This window comes from Macrobrachium rosenbergii, chromosome 7, assembly GCF_040412425.1.
Source record: "Macrobrachium rosenbergii isolate ZJJX-2024 chromosome 7, ASM4041242v1, whole genome shotgun sequence".
In the NCBI taxonomy this organism is placed as follows: domain Eukaryota; kingdom Metazoa; phylum Arthropoda; class Malacostraca; order Decapoda; family Palaemonidae; genus Macrobrachium; species Macrobrachium rosenbergii.
This window is the reverse complement of record NC_089747.1, coordinates 9,480,001-9,502,500: the sequence shown is the minus strand read 5'-3', so window position 1 is coordinate 9,502,500 and position 22,500 is coordinate 9,480,001. Positions and strand designations below refer to the sequence as shown.

Sequence of the window (22,500 nt, the reverse complement as noted above, 5' to 3'; positions counted from 1 at the left end):
ATACGATATATAATGGATGAACTGCCACTTATAACAGTTCTCATTATCAATGAAGTGATACTGTGGATAGTCAATCAAAGGCTCATCAAAAGTAAAACAGGAGAGAAAAAGCTCTATACTAGAAACCTACAAGGAAGGTTTGGAATTCTGAACTGCTAAGACTTTTTAGTTTGACTGTCCGTCCGCATTTTATTCTGTCCGCCCTCAGCTCTTAAAAACTACCGAGGCCAGAGGGCTGCAAATTGGTACGTTGATCATCCACCCTCCAATCATCAAACATACCAAATTGGAGCCCTCTAACCTCAGTAGTTTTTATTTTATTTAAGGTTAAAGTTAGCCATAATCGTGCTTCTCGCAACGATACAGGATAGACCACCACCGGCCCGTGGTTAAAGTTTCAGGGTCGCGGCTCATACAGCATTATACCGAGACCACCGAAAGATAGTTCTAATATCGGTAGCCTTGATTATACGCTGTAGCAGCTGTACAGAAAAGTTGATTGCGCCGAAGAAACCTTTGCGTATTTCTTACTTGTTGTGATACTAAAACAAATTTGTTAACTACAGCATTCTACTGATCAAGAATTCGGAAAGACACGATCGAGAAATTCTCGTATGGATAATTGTAAGAGCAGAATATACTTCATGAAAAGAAATATCAATAATGATTCCATTAAAATTTTAACTTAAAATTATTATTTTTACAGAATAATCACGATATTCCGGTAGAAGCATGATAACGTGTTAAAAAGAATGTCCAAAATACATGAATAATATTAATAAAATTATGGGTGAAGTTTCTAAATATACAAAAAAGAATGGCTAAAAATCAAAAGGGATCTTCCTAAAAATAAAAAAAATAAAAAATTTATGAAAATTTCAAGATAAATTTCTAAAAAGCATAAAAACCTAAGAATTACAGGGATAGTTTCTGAAATACCCGAAGATAAAAATCAAATAGGAAGTTTCTAAAATAAATTATTAAAGAATAAAATATAAAAATAAAAAGATATGTTTTGATTGAAAGTTTCTAAATGCACGAAAAAAATAGATAAAAAACGAACTTTCCAAAATGCACAAGGTAAAATAATCTAAATAATTTCTAAAACGGACAAAAAAAAAAAAAGTAAAAAATGAGCCGAGGTTTCTTCAGAGTAGTCGAGCTTTCTGTACAGCGTATAATCAAGGCCACAGAAAATACTGTAGATCTATTTTTCGGTGGTTTCGTTATAATGCCGCACGAACCGCGGCCCATGAATCTTTAACCACAGTCCGGTGGTGGCCTGTCAGACGCACGATTATGGGTAACTTTAACCTTAAACGAAATATAAAACTACTGAGGCTAGAGGGCTGAAATTTGGTATGTTTGATAATTGGAGGGTGGATGATCAACATACCAATTTGCAGCCTTCTAGCCTCAGTAGTTTTTAAGATCTAAGGGCGGACGGACAGACATAACCGGCCTAATAGTTTTCTTTTACATAAAAAAAGGTAAAAAATAAAAAAAATTAAAGAAAACAAGTAGAGTTTCCGCGATCATTCTCTCCGCTTCGGACGTACTACGATCAGTGGCATCTGATGTACCCATTGATATTTCGAGGCCGAGATCTCTTTAGGAATTCGGAATGCTTTCAGCATGCTTTATTTATTGTTGACCCAAGAGACCGTATCTCTCGGAATCTCATGGAATTTAAAACAATCTTATTCTGTTGGTCTTGTTGTTGATGTTTTATTTTCTGGTAGAAATTTCAGTAGAACTGAACGCACACTATGTATGTATGTACAGGCGTGTGCATTGACGCACCATAATTACTTGAGCTTTGCCCCTTGCAGTATATAAATATGTGTGTATATATATAAATGTATATATTATTATATATATATATATATATATATATATATATATATATATATATATATATATATATATATATATATATAATATATATATATAAACATATACATGTTTGTGTACATTTATATTTTTACACACACACATATATATGTGTATGTCTCTTCGTGCTTGTGAGCGCTATCCCGTACTTAGAAATTCATACACGTATCGCTTTTGGGCGGGTGTAAAATTTTTCTACAAGTTAAAAAAATTGTCTTTTAAGAAGAAGAGGACGACGAAGATGCGTAAGAAAAGTGGGTTTGTGTTGCTGTCAGCTAATTTCCATCAAAATTTATCAATTCTCCTCCTAAAAGAAGAGAAGCTAAGAGGATTTCGGAAAGGAGAAGCAACGGAGGGCTGTTTGCAGTCTAAGGGAAAATATCTGTTCTTGTGGATGACTCTTTCACATACACACTTCTTACACTGTTGTGAAATAAAAAGGAAGAGCATAATAAGAAAAGTAAGGGGTAGGAGAATTGAACTGAATACAGAATTTAGGCCAAAGGCCAAGCACTGGGATCTATGAGGTCATTCAGCCCTGAAACGGAAATTGACAGAAAAAGGTTTGAAAGGTGTAACAGGAGGTAAACCTCGTAGTTGCACTATGAACCAATTGTTAGGAGAGGGTGGAAAGTAAGAGGGAAGAAAGAAAACATGAAAGGAGGTACAGTAAAAGAAACGGAAGGGGTTGCAGCTAGAGCCCGAAGGCACGCTGCAAAGTACCTTAAGTAGTGCCTACAGTGCACCACGTGAGGTGAACTGACGGCACTAACCCCCTACGGGAAAGGGGTAGGAGGGAAGGAGGACAAGGTTAATGCTATCTTAATCTATAATCATAATAACCAAGTTACGTTACTAAATCTCACTCACTTGTGGCAAATTGAACTTGGGGTGTTTCAGTTCTTGCTTTGGCCTTACCAGTGCTCCGCTGCCATCCACTGGCGTGCAATGAAATCTCCTTTCTGTATGCTTCTTTTTAGTAAAAAATAAGAATTTCTTCCATCATTCTCCTCTTTCCTTTGTGTTCCTACCCTTCCATGGAGCACTTTCCCTTGAATGAAGAGCTTATCCATTATTTTCCAAGAGTTGATAAAAAAAACAATTATGCAAAAACCATTAAATAAATGGCTTTCTAAATCATAATTTCCTCCAACCTCCTTTCCTTTCCCTTACTTCCTTCTACCCTTTCTCTCCCTCTCTCCTTTCCTCTACTTCCTGCAGCCCTTTATCTCCCTCTCTCCTTTCCCTTCCTTCTGCTCCTTTCTCCTCCATGAAATGAATAAGCAATGTCTCTCTCTCCCTGTCAAGAAAGTAGTTTGAATTCCGACCATTATTTCCTTAAATGGCGCCCATCACTCTTTTCCCTACAAGCCGCCCGATTCGAGTGTTCCTTGTGACGTCTGGGCTCCCGCGTGCGCGTTTATCATTCCTGGCCTACGCTGTTTACATAAGACATCAGTTTCTGCTTTAACGTTACGTAACTTTCCCCTCTGGATGGCTTATCGACAGAGGAGTGCTGTTTCTATCAAGGATTTTATCTCTAACGAGAATTGAAATAAATATAAAATTTAGGCCAAAGGCCAAGCACTGGGCCTATGAGGTCATTCAGCGCTGAAACGAAATTGACAGCAAAAGGTTTGAAAGGTGTAACAAGAGGAAAACCTCTATGAATCAATTGTTAGGAGAGGGTGGAAAGTAAGATGGAAGAAAGAGAATATGAACGGAGGTACAGTAAAAGGAGCCAAAGGGGTTGCAGCTAGGGGCCGAAGGCATGCTGCAAAGAACCTTAAGTAATGCCTACAGTGCATCGCATGAGGTGCACTGACGGAACTACCCCCCTACGGGATTTTCTAACATGGGGGTCTGTTTTCACGAAACGGGACTATGTCTGATTAGGGGCCTACTATCTCTATCAAGGGGGACTGTTTCTATTTATGAGGGCTCTTTCTTCCAAAAGGGACTATCTCCAACAAGGGATATTTAGGGCTTAAAGACCAAGAATGTTTATGTAAGTCTGCATGTAAAATACAGCATGTGCCCATCAGACCAAGGGAGAGGCAATCTAATGCCCTTTTAAGGTCCTGGTTTTGGAGGATAACAAGAAACAGGGTGTGGAGGAGAGAAGGATGGTGCTTAACCGCAAGGAGAGATGGGAAAAATGAAACAGAAAGAGAATTCGGGGGTTTGGCAAAAGGTGGAATGAAGTAGTCGAGGGGCCATGCTGTCTATTTATGCTCTATCTACCTATCCTTACCTTTTTTAAGGCTTCCCTTGGCTTTTGACTTCAAGTCTCTTAGTCTGGGGTGTGTGTGTGTGTGTGTGTGTGTGTGTGTGTGTGTGTGAGAGAGAGAGAGAGAGAGAGAGAGAGAGAGAGAGAGAGAGAGAGAGAGAGCCATAATTAACAAAAGATACTAATTCACATTCATTCATTAACCACAAGGTTGGTAAAAACTTGGTAAAAGAAAAATAACTGACATTATTTATATATATATATATATATATACACACAAATAATATAATTGTACACTATGTATATACTGTATAATTTAAAAATTACAAGAATTTATGTAATGAAGAAGTATGCAGCGCACCGTGATAAGAAAGATTTCCTAAAAACTTGATAAGAATCTCAAATACATTTCACCTATTATGACGTAAGAACTGCGCCCATTTCCACAGCGGCGGAGGCGTCAGGAAATGTGCCAAGAATTGCAGAGAGAGAGAGAGAGAGAGAAATGACATGAACAAAACAGTCGAGTATTGCGTGCGTACATACACCCCCCAAGACGTGCTTAGACGGGGAACTGTAATTATGACAGAACTCGGAAGACCTTCACTTGTCGTGTATTCGGGTCCATCTCGTGCTTGTCGCTTCCATCTACCCTTTCCCAGTCCAGATTCTCGTTTTTTGTTCTTTTTAATTTAGCGTATAATCCGAAGCGTGTTCCCATGATAGCGGTAAGGATTAAGACGTGTTTCACGCTTTTTTTACTAATACTATTTTTCACTGAGAATGAAGCTCATCTCGCTAGTCAACACACTTACGGCCGCGAGTCCAGAAAGGACAACAGGTGACTGGGAGTGACGCCACTGGAATGTGCTATAAATTTACAGCCTGCTGATTCGCCTGGGATGTAAACATAGTGATAAAATGTATTATTATATTGTGTCTAGCCTAATGTTCATCAGCTTTGAAGGCTTCATAATGCAGAGCATGCTGCAATCGTATCATAAGCATATAAGCATTTATTAAGACGTCTATGATATGCATTTCAAAAAAGGGATCTGAAAGGGGTCATGTGTAAGCGTTAATGAGTCACAATGAGGATCGAGACCCAGTCGAGATTTTCGATGAGGATGGTTAATCCAAGAGAAAAAATAAGAACTGGATAATAAATGTAGAGTTCCTATTATGAAGGATACCGTACTTGATTAAGTACTGGTGTTATTATTTAACTAAATTTTCCCCTGAACCTTCATCCATGAAGCTCCTTCCTGGTCTAAGAGATGATCCATCAATTTCAGAGAACTAATATAACGAGTAAAAAAATGCGCCGAAGTTTCATCGGCACAATCTAGTTTTCTGTACATCGTATAATCAAGGCCACCGAAAATACATCTATCTTTCGGTGGTCTCGGTATAATGCTGTATGAGACGGGGCCCATGAAACTTTAACCACCGACCGGTGGTGCCTGTCCTATATCGTTGTCAGACGCATCACTATGGCTAACTTTAACCTTAAATAAAATAAAAACTACTGAGGCTAGACGGCTGCTGTTTGGTATGTTTAATGATTGGAGGGTGGATGATCAACATACCAATTTGCAGCCCTCTAGCCTCTGTAGTTTCTAAGATCTGAGGGCGGACAGGAAAAAGTGCGGACGGACTGACAAAGCCGGCACAATAGTTTACTTTTACAGAAAACTAAAACTTTTTTACTCAGGACTCTATCCCAGCTCTTAGTTCCCCACAGCTCCAAAACCGCCATGATTGTTCTTCCTCTTGGCTTTCAAACCAACAAAATTAAAAAAAAAGAGAAATTTACAACTTTTACCGACGTCGAAGACAAACCGAAGAATGATCAAGTATTTACCTTCCTGATACACATAGCAAATCATTCATCACTCACCTAAAGTCTTATCTGTTTTCTGGCATTAATTTTAAATTCTACAATTTACAAAGAATTAAGAATGCATTGACCTGCCCTTCTCTTGACGTAAAGATAAGAAAAGAAAGACACAAATGAATTCAACAAGCGATTCCAATCCACAATGTTAATTCGAATTAAGCCAATTCAACCACCAACGAATTGATATTTTTTTAAATTTTACATTCTATAATTTACAAAGAATTAAGAATGCACTGACCTGCCCTTCTCTTGACGTAAAGATAAGGAAAGAAAGACACAAATGAATTCAACAACCGGTTCCAATCTACGATGTTGATTCGAGTTAATCGAGTTCGCCCAAGAACGAATTTTCAAAATATATTTTTTATTTTAATCTTGAACTCTATAATTTACCCAAAAATTTTGAATGGACCCATCCACCCACCCTTTGACGTTAAGAAAAGGAAAGTCACAAATGAATTCAACGGTCGATGCTGATGTTCGATGTTGATTCGAACTACATGAGTTCAACTCACGGACGAATTAAAGAGAATTAATCTTAAATTCTATAATTACCATGAATTAAGCATGCACTGACCGCCCACCTCTTGACGTACAGATAAGGAAACAAAGAAGTCAGATGAATTCAACAGTCGATTCTGATCTTCGATGTTAATTCCAATTAAGCGAATTCACCCACGAGCTAATAAAACAAAAACAGAAGAAAATCCGCCAGTTTCTTCGGCGCAATCGACTTTTCTGTACAGCCTATAATCAAGGCCAGCGAATATAGATCTATCTTTCGGTGGTCTCACTATAATGCTGTATGAACCGCGGCCCATGAAACTCTCAGCCGGCCGTGGTGGCCTGTGTTGTTGCGTTGCCAGAAGCACGATTATGGCTAACTTTAACCTTATATAAAATAAAAACTACTAAGGCTAGAGGGCTGCAATTTGGTATGTTTGGTGATTGGAGGGTGGATGATTTACATACCAATCTGCAGCCCTCTAGCCTCAGTAGTTTTTAAGATCTGAGGGCGGACAGAAAAAGTGCCGGCAGAATAAAGTGCGGACGGACAGACAAAGCCGGCACAATAGTTTTCTTTTGCAGAAAACTTAAAAAAAAAGAGAATAAAACCAAACTGGGAAGGCCTCATCTCCTACAGCCAAAGGCCTCTGCAGCAGCAACAGCAGCATCAACAGCAGGACGTGTTATCTCGCGTCCGACATCCACATTCCTGACTCCTACTCTGCGCCCTTTCACCTCCCTGGCTAAGAAGTTGACTAAGAAGTCGTGGAAGTGACCGCTTCTTATCCGCGCTTCTTACCACAACACTCTGCAAACACTTTTTCTTCTTTTTCTTACGAGTAGGAAAGGGACGCTTATGATTATGACAGTAATCGTTGCTGCGACCGTTTCACCGATCTCTTAAAAGATATGCTAAAAAATGGAAATAAGGAAATATATTTACATAGTAAACAGTACACTTTTATGTGGTCTTTTCCTAAAGCGCATTTCCTCTTTTGGAGACTTGGAACTCTGATGATAACAATTTATATCTAGTGCCCTGTTTTTCGAATTTCTGTTTATGCCGTTCGCTATTTGTTCTTTATTTGCATTTTCTCCTTCGTTTTCCAATCTGGTTTTGTCAAATATCATTTTTCTGGTCTTGGTTTTCACGCGTTACATTTCTCTCGTCTCTTTCTCTGAATATAATCTCTGTAACGAAGCCAAAGAACCTGAAATCAATCAATCAATCACTCGTTTCCGTAATTTGCCGTTGACTTGAACGGCATTTCATTATTATCTTACCGAAATATATGTATATATATATATATATATATATATATATATATATATATATATATATATATATATATATATATATATATTATATATTATATATATATACACACATTATTGTGCATATGTATATATATATGTATATATATATCTTATATATATTTATTATATAAACAACTACGTCTATTGCAGTCATATCTAATTTCTGGTTATCATCTGTAGTTTATTTAGTTTTTACATGAAATTTTTAGTTTTCCTCCCTCCTCTCCTGCGCCTTATGGTCATTCTTTTCCAGCTACAACCGCTGGTTTTCATAAATTTTATAACACGTGTATGAAAATTGTAACGCAGCATTTACATATACTTACTTTTCTATATATATATATATATATATATATATATATATATATATATATATATATATATATATATATATATATATATATATTATAACTTATACACACACACACACACATATACATATATATATATATATATATATATATATATATATATATATATATATATATATATATATATAATATATATATATATATATATATATATATATATATATAATATATATATATTGTATATTGGAGTTTCTGGCTTTGCCCTGACTGAGAAGTAATTATAAATGACCACGAGGTGTTCTTAGTGAATACATAGACGATAACAGATTCCCCTCAGAAAGTTTTCTCCCAAGTAAAAAGTAGATGGTCTTTCTACTAAGTAAAGGGGTCCAGTATCTAATTACAAAATTACACAGACGCACTGAATAGAATAGTATGTATGTTTAATAACTTATTTGTACAAATGGGCAAAGCTAATTTACCCATATTAAGTAGATGCGGGATTCTGTTAATCCTGTTAATATTAAAGCAGTGTTAATTTCCTTTTAAAACCATTCTGAGCATAATAATATTAGCTTCTTTCATTTGCATTTAAACATTGCAAAATGGAACGTACGACACGTGTACAGAAAAGAAGTAAATAAACGTAACTAATTTCTTCAGTGATAAAATATTAATGATTTAACCATTAATATTTGTTGCTTGAATAAGCAGGTCGGAAGATTTTTTTTTAAATATGATGCACTCTAGTATCAATATGAAATGATTTAACACAATACACACACATATGTATATACTGTATAAACATATATATCTTTCCATTTGGTTAGGCCCCCAGAATGTACTATTATTCTACAATATATAACATTCTACAATGAGGTTCCTAAAAATATTCCTTTCTCCATGCTGACTGCAATCCACCACGCTTGACCAAACTGCCGTGTAAAATAAAATGGGATAGAACAACACGAGCCTATATTGCTTCTGTAACGCCATGTAATCCACCAATAAACCTATCAGTCAATGACCTTTGTAACATTAATTTTTAGATATTGAAAGCTTTACAAATATTTTTCTTAGCATCCATTCCTAAAATCATTTCTAACTCTACCTTTTACCTAACATTATGGTTTTCGTTTGAATTTCCAAAGTATTTCATACAGTTCAGCACGTAAGAAAAAAAAATAAATAAACAAAATATAAAAGAAATTCATAAAAAAATACAACAAGCTTTTAAGGCGCCTTGTTCGCCCCACAAGCGTGCATACGAAAAAACCTCTCGCATAAAGAAAACGTAATTCACAGACAGTTCCTGAAAGTGCAAAAGTTTCTGACCATATTCTCACCTTTCCTCAATTTGCTACGACAGCCCCCAAAAAGAACCGGAATCCTAAGTAAACGTCGCCTATTCAACCAGAAGCATAAGTAGTCGGGGAGATTGCTTGCCTCTTGCCTTTCACAGGCTTAGAGTAACTGCAGAACGCAGTAAGCAAGCAAGCACGCATGCGCGAGCCCCGGGCCAGGTCAAGGGTCAAGCTCCTCGTGATGGGAAATCCTGAACACCGATCATTTTTCAATAGATTTCTTCGGAAGAGGGGGAAAAAAATAATTATTCGCTCGGTTTCTGTCAGTCAAGTGAACGGATGTGAACACGTGTGTAATATGCAAAATAACTACCTCTACATAAATACACGCGCTTATACTTTTACCTAATAACTCTGCGACTGCATATGATTGCATATTTGCATAAGTTTGCGTAGCTTCAATAGCTAGAGTGCATATACATTCCCCGAAGGATCAGTGAGCGCCACCATTTAACTGATAAGTGGACTTTTCGGATACTTACAAATCGCCAAAACTGAGGAAGAAGAAGAAAAGGAAGAAGACGAAGAAGGCTATACAATCATCATTAACAGCTGGGTCATCAATAAAACAACACAAGGGGGAAGGAAGACGAAAATAATGCTCACTAAAGCCTACCATATTTCACAGAGAAACTTCTCATTTTGGACAAGCTGATTACTTCCTTGCATACAAATGCTTTCTTTCGGGCTCTGAAACCTTTCTACAACCAATAATTATTGTACGCCAGTGTTACCTCAGCAATGCCATGATTATGGTTTTGGCTGCCACTACCACCTCAGTAACGGAGAGACTACTTTTTGGTTGCTGTTGCCACTCGAGCAAAGGTGTTAGTTTTCGGTTAGCCTCCGACCTCATTATTGGCTTGGGTAGTTTTCGGTTGCGTTTACCATCTCATTATAGTCAGACGAAACCTCTGTGTCTACTTCATTAAAGGTACGACAAATTTTTTTGTTTCTGAGGTGTGACTAGTTTTTGATTGCCGTTAAAATTCAGTAATTGTGGGGCTAGTTTTTGGCTGGTCTTACCGTCTTTGCAATGGTACGACTTGTTTTTAGTTCATTTACCCTCTATATCAGCAGTAAGGTTAATTCTTTACTGCCTTTGCTAATTTAGAAACGGTTCAATTTCTGTTTTTGGTTGCCCGTACTTCCTTAAAAACGGCGAATCTAATTTTTGGTTGCCTTTACCATCTAGTTAATGGCGTGACTTGTTTCTGGTTGCCCTTACTGTCTTGGTAATGGTGCACCTTGTTTTGTGTAGCCCTTATCAACTCAACAATGGTGCAACAATTTTTTGTTTACCATTATAAACTTATTAATGGCAAAAGTAACTTTTGGTTGCTCTTCCAATCTCAGTAATGGTGTAACTAACTTTTGGTTGCCATTGCCAACTCAGCAATGGAGCAACTAAGCATTGGTTGACATTACCAACTCAGCAATGACGCAACTAGTTTTTGGCTACTGTTACCAACTAAGTCATCGTACTGTTGTGATCTATTTAACCAGGATTATAGAATGTGCATCCAATAGCTATGTCTTTCATGAACAAGACGCATGAGGTAGGGACGCAGCTCGATAACAATAAAAAATTCTCTTTGTATAGGGCCTCCACTTCTCCCTTTCTAGCCAGGCTGGATTGGACTTCCCCCTCCATGCTCTAATTGGCGTAGCCTAAGACGAGCGAGTCAAATAACCCTGCGTCAAAAAAAAAACGCGCTGTCATCATGCGCTCAAGCATATAACGATCCGGGTCCGGTCTGGACCGATGTTTTCTCCTACGGTTGTCTTGGCAGAATACGCAGCCTCTCAGCTGTCAAGAGCACCGGGCTGAGATATAGAGGTTCCCCTTCAGCATTCTTCCACGTTTTAGGCATCATCTGGTAAGCTGTTTCTGAACTTGTTATGCCTTGATGTTACAGATTCTCGTGTCTTGCAGATCATTGTATGACCGCTTGTAAAAAAAAGGAGCAAAAGTCTGATAGCTTGAATACTGTGGAGTCATTCTTCAGGGCTCTAGTAATCTCAGAACTCAGGCTTATTTAGGACGACACGAATTTTGTTCAACAATACAATTTGCTGAATTAACTGTAATGTTTCCTGTAATTATTTATAATGTGTTTGTTCCTGTCTCTTAGTATATATTCTTGTTTCTAACCTCCTTTCTGATATCGCCAGCTTTCTTTATAACATGAACATATTCTTATATTCTATGAAGTACGTGATCAAGTCGGAAATTAAGTAAAGAGAATTCTCTTTCGCAAAAAATATTTTGCTTGTAAAAGAAATTTCCATATTTAATAATCATGTAAGGATATAATTACATTCCAACTCTGAAATTAATTAGCTATTTTTTTGCACGGAATAAATAACCCAATTTGTTCATGGGAACCTGTTGTAGTTGCTTGTCACGGGCAGTTCCTTCAATAACTAGATTCCCTAAAAAAATATATAAATAAATAAATAAAAAAAGCAGAACAGCTGCTTTCGCTCTAACTTCCTACCCTACACTATCAGAAACATATACTCTAATTTCGACGTCAATGAAGTATAATTTGTGCTCAATGACACTGTCCTACTATCCTCACTATCTTGCAGTCTACTTGGATCCAGCAAGATTATCGTATCAGTTGCTTAGTCCTAAGCATTTTCAGTCTGCATTTCCTGCAGAAAACAATCACGCCTAGGAAATATATCTCCTAGTTTCAACAAAGTACCTGGAAAGAAATGTACCGCACTCTGATTCCAGTCATTCTGCTTAAAATAAGAACTAGCCTACCTTGGAGAAGTCATTGCGCTTAGGATACGAACTGCCTGTGAGCAGATGTTTTATTTCTGGGCAAAAGGATGGCAGTCTCGTCCCCTGCTCCAATGTTTAGAAACTAATTAATCACTTTAAGCTTTGAGTGTAAAAAGCAATGGGTTACCTGTTGCCACATCATCATACTTAGTCAGTGGCAGATTCTGAACTGTTAGTGTTGTCTAAATGATTAATCGCATATGCTAATGACACGATCTAGCGTCTGAAAACATTACTGTTTCCCAAATCCACTACCATAGTCAAAATAAGGGCCGAAAAACCAAGAAAATGGGGTAAAATTGCAGACTAATACCGCAGCCTGATCCCCACCAATCGCCAACCGAGATATATACAGTCTTTTGTTTATATTTATGTCTTTCTTTTATGTTGATGATATTTACCGTCTTTTATGTTTTTACATTCATCCCCAAGGGACTGGTACTAAACTCGGCAACCATTTTGCACGTGATGGTATCATAGCAAGAAGCAGCAATACATGATCGGTCGCTACAAAAATCATAGCAGCAGCTATAGCAGAATTACAGTAAAAATGGGAACAATAAGAATAGCAGTAGCGGCCAAAGTAGGGTCATGCACTGCTGTTACCATTACATTAGTAGTAGCAGTAGTCCAACAAGTATTAATAACCCGTTCCGGTATCTTCTTTATAGCTTTCACAAATCGGAATTATTACAAAATGATGACATTTGGAGAATATGAAGAAAAACCTGTTTTTAGAGAGAGAGAGAGAGAGAGAGAGAGAGAGAGAGATAGAGAGAGAGAGAGAGAGAGAGAGAGAGAGAGAGAGTTGGGGTCAGGGGGACGTGTGGCTTTAGTAAATTAAAATAAGATATTTTTGTGCACACACACACACACACACACACACACACACACATATATATATATATATATATATATATATATATATATATATATATATATATATATACTCTCTTATATACATGTATATATATAATATATATGAAAAAAGCACTTTACACTTGTAAGTCTATCTTCAGACAAAGTAAATAAGGTCAATAAAGATGAAATAGATTTATTTATAATTAAATACTTTAGGACTAAGCTAAAAAAGAATAACTTTTTATTTCAAAACGTTCCTATACTGTTATTTGAAATTACAGCGTAATAAAATACTTCGCCCAACTGATGACACTGACGATGCTTCAAAGTGTAAGACTGTAATTCTTATTAATGATGATGTTTATGACTAGAAGCTATTCTGTGCGTCTGGCTAGCCTGAGGCTTATAATAATAATAATAATAATAATAATAATAATAATAATAATAATAATAATAAAACAATACAGCAAGCGATAATACAAGAGACGTATCTATATAAAAGTCTATTAAAACAGAATACGCGGACTTTATAAAAACCACTAAAACATAATACAAATGATATAGGCCTAAGAAATGGTCCTGATAGTAGAATATGGTGGCCAGATCGGCCACTGTTATGAGACTAAAATGGTCGACCGCTTTGTGAAGCGGATAAAAAAAAAAAGAAAAAAAAAAATCAGGGCTCAGCTCGTGGTCAGACAACGGTTAATCCCAATATTTATATGGCATAAAAACTGGCTGATAACCTTTTCACAATACAGTTTTTTCAGCAGCCTATTCCTACCACTAATTTGCTTTTTTTTTTACCTTTGCTTATGTTTCCTATTATAGAATAATCTCTCTCCAGCTTTCGATCGTTGAATTTTTTTTCTCATGAAATTAATCTCTCATGTTTCGTTGGTCTTCACTGGTTCTCATTACTAATACTCTGTGTGTGTGTGTGTGTGTGTGTGTGTGTGTGTGTGTGTGTGTGTGTGTGTGTGTGCTTCTGCTGCTGCCCTAATCTCTTTAAGGCGAGCGATAAACTTTCATACCCACTTTCTATCCGCTTTCATTCTTTAAATATTCGAATAAGTTTCCAGGAAAAGTTGAAACACCAGCTTTCTGACTTCGTTTTCAAACCCATTGGAAAATTCAAATATAATATCCCATCAAGCATCAGTTTCTAAGATAAAAAAAAAAAGAAGAAAACTGAAACCAATAATAATATGACATGTAGGACATAGTTATTAAACGCAACAACTCTAATAAAAAAAAAGAGTACTTACCACATACTTCTACTACTATAATACTATTATTACTACTACCATCTGTTGCTATTGCTGTCGTTATTATTTCTGTTATAATTTCTTTAGTTGGGTGAGCAATCTGTGAAGTATTAACAGAAGTGATTGGACAAAATTTCCATCTTCATATTTGAACACAGATATTTGCTAAATGCTGAATAGCCTACAATCATACGTGAAATTCCATTCGCCTAATGTTCTTGGTCAATTACATATTAACCGTAAACAGGTACCGTATTACTTAATACAAAACGAATATTACTCTTCTGCAATGCGAAATTACTGGCAATACGGTAGGCAGTAGCCTAACTTGGTATCAACTGCACCGGACATTTTTACGGATGCACATTAAGCCATAAACTAATCTAGGATAACTCCACACGACAGAGTATGACCGTGGCTGGTGAAAAACTGAAGGCAATGTGTATATATATCCTAATTTAACTACGTGGTTGCCATAGTTTTGATAAATATGAGACTTAATCCTATATATTAGGCTTGGCCTAGGCCTAATCTAGGCTAACGCCATCCTAAACAAGGTTAGGCCACATTAAAAAGGTAAAAGCAGATGAACTGATACTGGTCAATAAAAACTAAGTATTCATGACTCGAGTCGGTTACGAAAATATATTAGTTGACCTGCTTCAGGCTTTATAATTCTATTTTTCTGGGTAAACTACATCAAAACAAAATATTTCTTCTCAATACATAACCTTCTGCAAATGCCTAATAGCAGAGAAAATAAACAAGGTAAGATAATACCAGCCCCACTTTCTCCATAACTAATACGGCAAAAAACCAGTAAACATCCCAGATGATAGGCTGGTATTTTTACTGGTCATCATTTCACATTTTTGCCCATTTTGCTGAAAATCCAAAAATGGCTTTTCTGCAAAAATGGTATTCATGACTGGCTGAGTCTTCCGAAAAGTTACCAAAATATAATGAGTTCTACAGTGAGACGCTTACTCCAGCTAAGGACAAGAGATAAAAAAAAATGGCCTACGCCTAGGCTTACCTCGAGACATGGCGTTTGTCTTCCAAAATCTTGATGCAAGACCGAGGCCGTTTGTTCGAATAAAGCTTTTCTATAGCTAGCTCGTGTTTTTTATTTATAATCCACAGTTTCACAGACATATACACTCTCTGTTCAACACAAGGTGAGGTCGAAAAGTTTAATTGTAATCACCAACCGGTTAATGTTAACCGAAAATGAGGAAACTTTACTGCACTAAGTGACAAACCGGCGGTCCCGAGTCCGACCAGTCGTCTTGTTTGCAAACATTCCGGACATTCAGTTGAACGTCTAAATTATCTTATATGTTAGGCTTTAATAATACTTATCAAATTATTCTATAATGATAACAACATTTTAGCTTTGAATTTTTATTATTATTTTAAAAATTTATCAAATGTCCATTCAGGCATTTATGCAACCCAAGACTGACAGAAGCTCTCATTTGTCACCTAGAAAACTGCGAAAGCGATCCCAATGGTTTTGCGTATCCTGGCGTTAGCCTGACCTCTGGCTGACGATTCTGGCTGACGATTCAGGAGGATTTTCCTCAGATATTTTTTTTTTTTTATTGTGTCCTGGGTGCATGTGTGTTTATTTAATTTATACGAAGAGGACATCGGAAGTCTGAATGCCACCGTTAGCGGACTAAAGTCGGAAGGTGGAGTATATGTGGTAAGCTGCTGTACTGGTTTTGTGCACAAGATCGTGTGTTGTTTTCTCCTGTAAAATACGTTTCCGTTCTCGTACGCCAAGCAAGGTTTAATTGCAGGTCTGTTTACATTTTTCTTGTACTTTCCCCCACCGAATGTGCAAATTTGTCACCTGTTGCTGTTAGTTGCTTTATTGGGTTAACCTGGCCTCGTATCAACACGGGCTTTTGCTCACTAGTTTTTCATCGAACTGCACGCGTTGGAGCTAGACCTATGTGCACTCTTTAATTGTAAGCTCGTATAGGCCTACATGACAAACCTAATGCACTGATAGATCTTTAGGAGCAACGGGAGAGGAGGAGAGGAGGGAGCTCTGCCAAATGAGACATCCTCTTTGTGGGAATCATGAGATAGGCTTTTATTTTAGGAACTCTGAATAATTCCTTATGATGAGAAAATGAATTTCAAGGCTGATTCAAGAAATTAACTGCATTAGCACTGCATGTAGAATGAAAAGTTATGGGCAGCAATTTAGTTGTATATTTATGTACATGTAAAACAGATATATATATATATATATATATATATATATATATATATATATATATATATATATATATATATATATATATATGTATATACATATATATATATATATATATATATATATATATATATATATATATATATATATATACTGTATATATATGTGTGTATGTGTATAATTCATAATGAAATTATAAGAATTTTTATTTTTTATGAACACTGTAACGAACAACTTTGAGTTTACGTTATTTTATGACTTAAGAGACCTCACTTTTATCGCACTTCAGGTTCATGACTGACATACAGAATAAGGTTCGGTTTTATTGGTTACATTTCAACAGAAATTTCTGTATGATCAATTTTTTTAAATATGTAAGCTTGATTAAAAAAAAAACTGTCAGGGATCACTTACTACCAAATAATGAACTGGAAAACTGGTGATTGTTAAATGTACAATTAACGTCAATATTTCCTCGAATTCACAGCGTCTGAAGGATTGAGAAGCCAGCAATTATGAGACTATTAGGTTTTTTATGGAAGAAGAGTCCCATCTTGAATCATCATTTACTTTTTATACGAACTACTAGGGGCTCTTCCGTCGATTTTCCTTCCTATAGAAAAGATTCTAAGATTAATTTTTTGTTTGAGCTTTATCTAAGCCCCTATTAATTTCACCGGCTTGTAGTTTTTTTGAAAGGGATCTCGACGTCCAAAAGTTTTTTTTTTCAGTGTTTTGTCAAGTGATGAAAATTAACTTTGAAAGTTTTTTCATTTAATTTTTTTTTAACGTTTTATTAGGCCTAGTGAACATCCTCCCCAAAACGTCATTTCATATTTAACGCTCAAGTATAACGAAAAATAAGACGCTGATGGATGATAAGGACATCCAGACATAATCCTCAAATTCAAAACTCATTTTTAGAACGAAAAAATCTCCCCCAGATAATCATCACTTGTCAGAATATTAATACGAACGTAACTATTTCCTCTAGAAAATAATCAGCGCTGTCAAAATATTCTTATGCCTTTTTAGACTCTTAAGAGGGTTAGACGTGATACTCGCTGGACCGTGAAGATATAATAATGAGTTGCTTCTGAAATAATTGGTTTTTTGATAAGGGCACTAATGGTCATTTATAAGGAAGGTACTTTTTTCGATTGTGATGATAGGGGGTTTTCTTTATCCTTTAACTCGAAAGATGAGGTTTTTCCTCAATTTGATAAAAAAAAATTACATTCTTTTTTATTTACGTTTTTTTTTTTTTTTTTTTAGGAATAATATGCTCCCGTTCAGGTATTATGTTTCAGAGCAGTAGTGGAGGATAATTAATGATTATCCTCTCTCTCTCTCTCTCTCTCTCTCTCTCTCTCTCTCTCTCTCTCTCTCTCTCTCTCTCTCTCTCTCTCTTAAACAAAATGAAAAAATAGCAAAGAAATTTATTCAAATTTCATAGGCTAATGAAGAGGAAATCCTGAGATTTAAATAGGAGTTGGATTCATTAAAGACTAAAAGGCCTAAATAGTGTTTGGATGCTTCTATAAAAAAAGGACCTAAAAGTCTCTTAATGTTTCGTCGACATATTAGAAGAGAGAAGAAACTTGAAACCTAAGTGTAGAAATCATATATTGACATTGATTGAAAGGGTCATCAGATGTCTTGTTATATATCAATTTACTCATTGTCTGTTTATATTTCCGACTTTTAAATCTCTCCACGGCTTAATTGACTAGCACATAGTTCTTAAGATGCTGAAGAAAGACGCTGAATAGTTACAGCAAATCAATCAGGAGAAAAATGCAATGATGTTTCTCTATCAAGATTAAAGCATAGTAATGATTCTCATCGATGGAAGCAAAGCTTCTCCCTCGAGGACTGGATGTAGGTTATTATCAAATTAAATCTATTTCGTTCTATTTAGAAATAAAAAAAATAGTACAGTTGTGCTTCTTGCTTCTTGCAGCAGAATATGAATGCATAGTATTATGCTGCAGTTTGTTTTTTACACGAATGAAAACACAGTAGGGTGGTAGTGCCAGCAGTGCACCTCACGTGGTGCACTGTAGACATTACTTGAGGGTCTTTGCAGCGTCCCTTCGGCCCCTAGCTGCAACCTCTGTCATTCCTTTTACCGTACCTCTGTTCATATTCTCTTTCTTCCATCTGACTATCCACCCCCTCTAACAATTTTTTCATAGTGCAACGGAGAGGTTTTCCTCTTGATACACCTGTCAAACCTTCTTACCGTCAGTTTCCCTTTCAGCGCCGAATGACCTCATAGGTCCCAGCGCTTGACCTTTAGCCTAAGTTCTATATTCTATTTTATTCTATTCCATTCTACCCCATACGAATGAAAACGTCAATTTTCTCTCTAAAAGGAACAGGAAACAAAGTAGAGCCTCTCGCTAAAGTATTTTTCCTGTTCTCATATAAGCAAGAGACCCGCGATCTGGATGTCTGCGTTGTATTGTATTGTATATAAAATTTAAGCCAAAGGCCAATCACTGGGACCTATGAGGTCATTCAGCGTAGAAACGGAAATTGACAGTAAAGGTTACAAGGCATAACAGGAGGAAAACCTGCAGTTGCACTATGTGAATCAATTATTAGGAGAGGTGGAAAGTAAGATGGAGGCAGATTGTGAACGGAGGTACAGTAAGAACGAAAGGGGTTGCCGGCAGGGGGCCGAAGGCAGCTGCAAAGAACTCTATAATGCCTACAGTGCACCGCACGAGGTGCACTGACTACTACTTACGGGGGTCTTGGATGTTTGGATCTCGGCATAGTTCTTTGACAGGTAACAAATAGACTTAGCAGGCGACGGGTGAGCAGATGGACTCTGCTTCTCCTCCTCCCCTTACTGGTAACGGGGGAATTTATCGAGCTAACATCTGAGTGCCTTTAACTTATAACGTTTCCTAAGCTCTCTACCGCTCTCTCTCTCTCTCTCTCTCTCTCTCTCTCTCTCTCTCTCTCTCTCGCCTTCTTCTTCTTCTCTTGTTGCCATGCAAAAGCCCTCGTTGATTCCGACATGAATAGAATGTCAGAGTTTAGTCTTTTTTTCTTTAAATACTCAGCACCTACTCGTAAACTGAAGTACATAGTATTTTATTGTGTGCAGTCATGCATGTACTCATGTATGTGCATGTATACATACACATACACGGGCAAATTGTGATAAGTAAAATATACGATAAAAGGTTGAACTTTAGCCTACCACTAAGGACTTGAAAAACCCACAGCATTTGGTGAAAGCTAACTTTTTGATCTTTTAAAATAATATTTTATTTTATGCACTGGATGTCATCGCTGACAGACAGACACACATACAATACATTCATGCATACACACACACACACACATATATATATATATATATATATATATATATATATATATATATATATATATATATATGTATATATATATATATATATATATATATATATATATATATATATATATATATATATATATATTGGATATCATGAGTCAGTGTTAGATTTTATTTTGAATAAAGAATAAATACAAATAAGTCTGTGATATACATATACTGTGTATATATATTATACATATATTTATGTATATATATATATATATATATATATATATATATTATATTTATATATGTATATATATGTGTATATATACATATATCACAGGCTTATTTGTGCTTGGTCTTTATTCAAACTGAAATCTAACTCCGGCCTACGATACCCAAGAAGATTCCAGATATCATCGACCAGCATTGCCCGGGACCTTCTATGTAGGCGAATAAAAAGAAAAAAAATTGAAAACATGCATCACCAAAAGGTCTATAAAATCTGACGTAAAATTTATATCAGTCTCGATTCCTCTTCGTGTCAAAAGTATTCGGTTCGAATTCCTGGAACGATTTTAGCTACAATTTATCGCAGCGGCATAAAAATAACATTTAAGATAAGAATCATAGAGAAAGCTTTTTAGTTTGGGGTGGGGGTGGGGGCGAGGATGGGGGTTCTGGGGAGGGTGGGGGTGTATCATAATACCATGAGTTATTGAGAAAAAGGAACGGCTATTTTAGAAAGTGGGGGTATCGGCTGATATTGGAGAGACGAATTATATTTATTTATATATAATTTTTTTGTGATTTTGGATTTTTTTCCGATTATCCTTTCTCTTCCTCTTACCGTTGTCTCTTTCCTTTTCTTTCGCTCTTTCTTTTTACCTCTCTCTAAACGTTACCCTCTTCTTTTTCTTAATTTCCTCTCCTGCCTCCCACGCCCTTTTCTTTCATCGCCTTTCTTCTTCTTCTTCTTCTTCTCCCTGGTTCCTTGTTGCTCCCTTGGGCGCAGTACTTGAGTAGGTGCAAATTGCAGGTACATACGAATAAGTTAATCCTCATTACCTGCAGTGTACCTGGTAGTATTTTCATCTTTACGATATATCCACACTACGGTATATCCACCACTCTTCTCTCTCTCTCTCTCTCTCTCTCTCTCTCTCTCTCTCCTTTTGCGAAATCGCGACGGTCACTCACCACCGAAGTCCAGTGGCTTCGGTCACCAGACCTTCTATTCTCCGGACACCGATAAAAGAGCTTATTATTGTCAAACTTCTTCATTTGAACTACACTTGTCCAGACGTCTGCTGATCCTATCTGGCCAACATTGTTTATGCATGAGCGTCCCGAGAGAGGTAGGACGTGTGTGCATAGATAACATAAAATCCTTCAGAGAAACGGTAATAAAAAAGAAAGAGGTTTGGAAGGAAAAATTTTAGAAGAACGTGAAGAAGAAGAAAAGGATCAAGACGAGAGGACTTATAGTAAAAGAAGGCTCCACTGTACCTCCTGCACCAAGAGGTCCTTTTGACGAACTTAAATCACCACCGCTTGAATTCTTCGGAAGAAAGTTGCGGTGCCAGAGGTACGAGGTGACCCAGAGATACGACATGACCTTGTCCAATCAGTCGTCCCAAAGATGGCACGGGGAGGGGACTCGGAGATTCCGTAATACATTCCTCGTCACCGTATCGAAGTCCGGGGGTACTGTTGACTGAATCTCTGTTGAAGAGAGAGAGAGAGTGTGTGTGTGCGTGTGTGTTTGTGGCTCGTGGGTATTGGGGTAGGGGGTGGGCTCTGGGCGATTAGAAAAGAAAACAGATGGAACAATAATATGAATGCGCAGTGGAAGGCCGCTTAAATAAAGAATTCCATTCAGTCACATATGCTTTCTTTCCAACCTTTTGACAGCCATAGGGAAAGATATTTAAATATGGCAATGATAATAATAACAACTGGCTGCTATCACTGTTACTATAGCTTCTTTATTATCTGAGTTTCCGGGAATACTGTTCAGTAACATTATCTGAATACATTGTTTACCATATTATACGTAACAACTTGTTATTTCTTTCTGCATATATGTTTTGTACTTCATGTGTATCAGCATTCTGCACTTATATATGACTATAAGCTGAGGTAGAGTATATTATTATTATTATTATTATTATTATTATTATTATTATTATTATTATTATATCAAAAGCGTAGGGTGTGGGTCAGTCCTTCCTGTTCATCCCTTTTAGTGTGCTTAATGAAATCCCGAAACAAGAGACTTGGGAAACGGTTCCCATTCTGATAAAGGAAGAAAAATCATTAGTTTTTTTAAGTTGTTCGTGTCTTTATGATCTACTGAATGTACTTCGTAGGGGGTTGGTGCCCGCAGTGCACCTTATGGTGTGCACTGTAGGCATTACTTGAGGTTCTTACTAGCGTCCCTTCGGCCCCTAGCTGCAACCCCTTTCATTCCTTTCACTGTACCTCCGTTCATATTCTCTTT

At 36.7% G+C, this 22,500-nt stretch overlaps 1 protein-coding gene and 1 long non-coding RNA gene across 4 annotated transcripts in view; one reads left to right on the top strand and one right to left on the bottom strand.

Annotated features, from left to right (window-relative positions):
- The window catches only part of LOC136840105 (uncharacterized), a 183,571-nt gene extending 167,853 nt beyond the window's left edge, over positions 1–15,718 (bottom strand). The window contains exon 1 of the long non-coding RNA XR_010853534.1: positions 15,485–15,718. This is a non-coding gene — a long non-coding RNA (uncharacterized lncRNA). The remainder of the gene's footprint in view (positions 1–15,484) is intronic.
- A 213-nt stretch (positions 15,719–15,931) lies between these two features.
- LOC136840104 (U-scoloptoxin(01)-Er1a-like) overlaps positions 15,932–22,500 on the top strand; it is an 85,886-nt gene continuing 79,317 nt past the window's right edge. Inside the window, exon 1 of one of the 3 annotated variants that reach the window (XM_067106496.1) lies at positions 15,932–16,156. The gene's annotated coding sequence lies outside the window, so the exon portion shown is untranslated. The remainder of the gene's footprint in view (positions 16,157–22,500) is intronic. The other 2 variants (XM_067106494.1, XR_010853533.1) reach the window with 2 other exon arrangements.